At 42.3% G+C, this 5,311-nt stretch overlaps 1 pseudogene; it reads right to left on the minus strand.

Moving 5' to 3' along the window:
• Nucleotides 1–1,816: 1,816 nt before the first annotated feature.
• Nucleotides 1,817–4,994, minus strand: LOC101342158 (B-cell CLL/lymphoma 9 protein pseudogene; annotated as a pseudogene).
• Nucleotides 4,995–5,311: the final 317 nt, after the last annotated feature.

A 5,311-nucleotide genomic window follows, 5' to 3' on the forward strand; every position in this document is an offset into this window, starting at 1 on the left:
GCTTTGAGTAAGAAATTAATTTGGTGATGCCAACAAAAAGCTGTTTTATAATGGCACAGAAGCTGATAAAATTTAACCTCCAACTTTTCCTGAGGGACACTGAGGAAGATTTTTATTAAAATTCCCAGTTTCCACAGCTTTAAGAGGCCCAACCTGCAGTGCAGAGCGGCCATCACTATTACTGTTCATTTTATCTGATACAAGAGGCTTTCTGAGCCAGGCCTGAACCTCAGTAGGCCCTGACATGCCTCCTTGGACTGCTAAAAGCAAACTTGATAAACGCCCCACTTTTTGGGGGAGCTCTAGCTGTTTACTCTCACCATCATTTGTGTGTGTGTGTGGTAAAATATATTTAGCATAAAATCTGCCATTTTAGTCATTTTTAAGTATACAATTCAGGGGCATTAATTATATTCACAGTAATGTGCAATCATGGTCATTATCTACTTTCAAATTTTTTTGATCACCCCAAACAGAAACTTTCTACTCATTAAGCAATAACTCCCCATTTCTTGCTCCCTCTAGTCCTCAGAAAACATTGCTTTCTTTCTCTATACATTTGCCTAGTCTAGACATTTCTTATAAGTTGGGTTATACAATATTTGTCCTTTCGTGTCTGGCATATTTTAATTAGTATAATGTCTTCAAAGTTCATCCATGTTGTATCATGTATTAGAACTTCATTTCTCATTATGGCCATTTCTCTTCACCAACTTGTAATTGCATACAAACCCTTGTGTCGTCTGTTGCTCAGTTTCCCTGCAGCTATTTGTAGGTCAGGTTATATTCTCCTTGTGTCTCCTTTTTTCTTCCCCCTAATTTCACAAATTGAGCATCATGTCTCAACCTGTGAGGCTTGTTTTAATTGCTCTTTTCCACTGTTCCCCACATTTAGGTATAATTTAAAGTGGTTAGACAAAATAATTTTATGCTTCAGCCTAACATTCAATGAACAAGTATATGCAAAACACTGCTGCGAAGGATCCAAAGTTGGGTCAGACTCAAACTCAACCCTGATGTAGTTTCAATTCATAGGAAAGATAAGATATGAACCAAAATAAATAGAAGAGAAGAAGGTGTCACGTCAGTAGAAAATTCCAGAGAAAATAACATTTGTTCTTCCTATGGAGATCAAAAAGTATCTCATGGAAATAATTTTTTAATTGAATATTTATTTTTTTATTTTATAAGAAACAATGTATTTTATTTTTATGACATCACATCCCTAGAGTGGTTTTGTACCAAATTTAACGGAGGTTACACAGAATGCTTTATGTGTGGGAGGAGGAAGAAAGGGAAGTAACCATGAAATTTTTTTTAAAAAATCCTGGGTATAATCTTAGCATCTGTTCCACTCCCACATTAATAAAATTCACCTGGGAATTTTTAATAAGCAAACAAAAAACACAGTGGCATGGAAGGGCATATTGGCAAAGAAAAGGACCAAGGGATGAAAAACCATACAGCATTCCAAGGACAGACCTCTCCCTCTCAGAACCAAGACGATGTTCAGCATGGAAGGTGAGGCTTTGCTAGATTTATCTCCCCTAAATAACACCACCAATTGTAGCTGTCAAAGGGAAAAAGAGGAGGGAATGAGGGGGTAAGCAGGATGAGCCCTAGGGTAAGAAGGGTAAGAAGACACACTTAACAGAAGAGATGGCAAAGAATGAGGGACGGCAAGAGAAACGTGTAGGTGGATTTGGATATATAGGGAGAGAAAGTACTGAAGAGCTCTTGAACTGAGAAACAGATGTCTTAAGCTTCGTTATTTAAAAAAGAATTATTTCCTTGCTTCCCCTACCCATCACTGAACTTATTTCCTTTTTTTTTTTTTTTGATGCTTTTCATTAATATTCTGCTGGAAAAAGACCAGCAATCTCATGGGGTTGAGACCCAGCATGGATGGAGCTGTCCCCAAAGGAATGCCTACAGTTCCCAATGGCCCTGGAATTCCCATGCTAGGAAATTCTGGGGGCTTGTTTGACCATCATCTAGTGCATCTGCCAAAACACAGGTCAAGGATCCTGGAACTATTTATGGCCCAAGACTTCCGCTCCAAATAATTGTTAGTGTCTGGCTGGGCTTCTCAGATGGAGTGGGACAGATCAAACTCAGGTGTGATCTTGTGCAGATCTGGGCCCATACACACTGAAGACATGCTGTTCCCCAGGAAAGTTAAGCAGTCAGGACCACCTGGGCCTCCAGGCTTGCAAAGTGCTACATCTACTGAATTTACAGAGACCTTTCTGGGATGGCAAAGAAGGTTTTCTCCTAGAAAACTCATGTCTTCTGGGAAATTTTTCTGCCCATACTGGGGACATGGAAACTGATGTGAAAGAGACTTTACCGGAGGGAGCGCCTGGGGAAACCTTGAGATATCATCCTTGAGGTACCATCAGAGACTTCTGGGGCTCATGCCCTATCATAGGGTGGTCTGACATCAAATCAGGCCCAATTGGAACAATATGAGAAAGTATGTTGGGTCTCATGGAATTCAGAAAGGGCATCTGGTTAAAATGAGAAAAAGGCTAGGTTATTCCCATTGGACTGAGAGTTGATATCGGAACCACGGAGTTTAGAACTGAAACTTGAGGATTCTGTGTATTGATGCTCATGCCTGGCATGTTATTCACTGATGATAAGTAGACAAAAAGAGCTGAAGGGGAATCATTATCTGAGCTGACCATAGTCTTGATGGCATCGTGGTATAATTAGGTGGAGTAGGACATTGCAAATCTGGATATTGAAGGCATCATAATGGAGATCAAGTTTGGAAATGGGTAGACTGTGAAGGCAAAGTATACTAAAGGGAAGATTTCTGGAGATATTCACAGAAGCAGATCAATAAGCAAAAGAGCAGCAGACCCCAAGATAGGGGGTGATTTAATGCAAGCAGCAGCGTCTGGACTTGCCACCATGCCCGTGCCACCATGGACTCTGGTGGTATTTGAGGTTCCTTGAGGACAAGCTCAGCAATGGTGATCAGATTGTACATGGCGGGAGATTTCAGAGGGTTGATGCCTGGGGAATGCACCTGGCTGCCTGCCACAGATATATTCAAGGATATATTCTATCATAGACTGAGTTAAACTGGAGGAGCTGTGTTGAGGCTATGAGAGTTCCTGGAAAGGTTGAGAGATAGTGGTGGCATATGACTGAGGTGACTATTACTCCTTCGTGCAGACCTGATTGGTTCTTGCAGATTCTGCAAACCTCAGTTGCTGCCTGGACCTTGAGACATGGAAAGGAATGGTCTGGGGCCCATGCCATATTCCTGCTGAGGGTGCTCACCAAATGTCAGGGGCATCATCTTATGTTGAGAAGGAAACATCTGTGAGCCATCAGGCATAATTCATCATCTCCTAGGGTACACTCAGCTTCTCTCATCTTTTGAAGTGTCACGTGACAGTGAGATCCCATACGGATGCTTAGATTGGTATCTCCCTTTGTGAATATTAAGGACCATGCCAATGTCAAGTTCCCAACCAGGGCCCATCTGCAGGACATTCGTTTTGGAAAATCACCCCTGGAATGACTCAGAAGGCTTTCAACTGGTACTGAGGTAAAATGAGATTATTTGCTGAAAGTCTGGGATCATTCTTGTCATCTACCTGCTGGGCTTTATGCTTGCTATGCTTATCCCAGGGATGAGTGGTGGCTCATTGTTTCTCTGCCAGATGCTGTTGAAACATCTCTTCAGATAATCTTTGGGAATTTGAGAAGTGCTCCCCTCAGCCAAGACAACTGATGACCCCTTTTCCAGGAAGGGAGTTTCAATTATCTTGGATTTTTGGCACATTGTCTAGCCAACTGACTTGAGAATGATTTACTTTGGATACAGGGCTAAGGACATTTGGCCCTTCAATTTCAGAGTTTATCATTCCTGCAAATCCAGGGAGCATATCTAGCTCCCTGACATGATGAGTAAGGGAGTCATACTTCTAAGGGCAGAGAATGTGGCCTAGTCATACTATCAGAAAATGGCTCTCTGCACACTAGAGGTCATCTGGAACAGAGGGAGAGGCCCGAGGATCCCTTCCTGAAGTTCACGCTCGTAAATCTCCATATCTTGGAGGGCACAACCTCTTGTCTCTGATTCTTTCTCTTCTCTTCATAAAACTCCTGGTGGAATTTCAGCCAAGCTATCTGTTCAGGAGTCTTATGATAGAGGTGGTCAGAAACTATGGGACAAGACTGGGAGTTCATGGAAGATGGAACCACTTCATCTGGAGAGAAGGGCACACCTCTATATTCTGGAAGGACAAATGGTACTCCCACATCTCTCTGGGGCCCAGGTATTTTACCTAAGTTTTGAGATTGAGACACTATACCCTGTATTGGCCCTTCTGATTTCTTCTGAGGCCCATGTAATACCCCAGCATTCTGCTGGGGTCCCTCACTTTGTTCTCCTATGAATGTTTTTTCTCATTGGAGAAAAGCAAATATTGGATATCTCTGATGGCACAATGGTTAAGAGTTTGGCTGCTAACCAAAAAGTTGGCTGTTCAAATCCACCAGCCACTCCTTGGAAACTCTATAGTTCCACTCTATATGACTTGACTGCAACAGGTTTGGTTTTTGGTTTTAGATATCTCTGAGAGTTTGTAAGGTCTACTCCTAGTGTTCCAGCTGCTCTCAAGATAGTCTATCAGGATTCTGTCCCCAAGTGAGTGGGGAGGAGGTGGGAATTGGAACTGTAGAAGAGCTATTTCTCCCTTGGGAAACAGGGATCACTGCTTGGCTTTAGGGCATCAAATTTGGCCTATTGCTGACTGGGCATAGCAGAGTAGAGCTGGCAGGTCTACCTACAGAGAGAATCAGTTTGTTTTCCACCCCAGGGCTATGCCAACCTAGGGGACACCGGGGAGCAGCAGTTTGGTTGCTGGTGCCAGAACGTGTAGAGTTGGCTGCAGTTTGGTATTCAGGGGAGAATTCCGGTCCTGGTTGATTGGATGCAAACAACAGAACGCTAAACCAAGATGGCTTATCATCCCATATAACAATAGAGGCTTATCATCCCATATAACAAGAAGTCCTTCAGCTCTAAAGAGAGATTCAGTTGTCTTTCACAAAGCATTGGTAATACATGAAGCTGAGGGATTGGCTGAGAGTGTTGAGAGAGAATATGTAGATTAAAAAAAATTTTTTTTTTTAAAACGCCAGTAACAGAGACTTAGAGAATGCCAAAGAGGAAAGTCAGGAAGCAGAAAAACAAGCAAACAACAGCAAAAAAATTCCTTATTCTCTGTTTTTTTGCCATTCCTAGTTTAGCACAAGATCTCATCTCTGCCTCCCTCAATGATTATTT

The sequence above is a fragment of the Trichechus manatus genome, unplaced genomic scaffold (genome assembly GCF_000243295.1).
Source record: "Trichechus manatus latirostris isolate Lorelei unplaced genomic scaffold, TriManLat1.0 scaffold00029, whole genome shotgun sequence".
Taxonomy (NCBI): domain Eukaryota; kingdom Metazoa; phylum Chordata; class Mammalia; order Sirenia; family Trichechidae; genus Trichechus; species Trichechus manatus.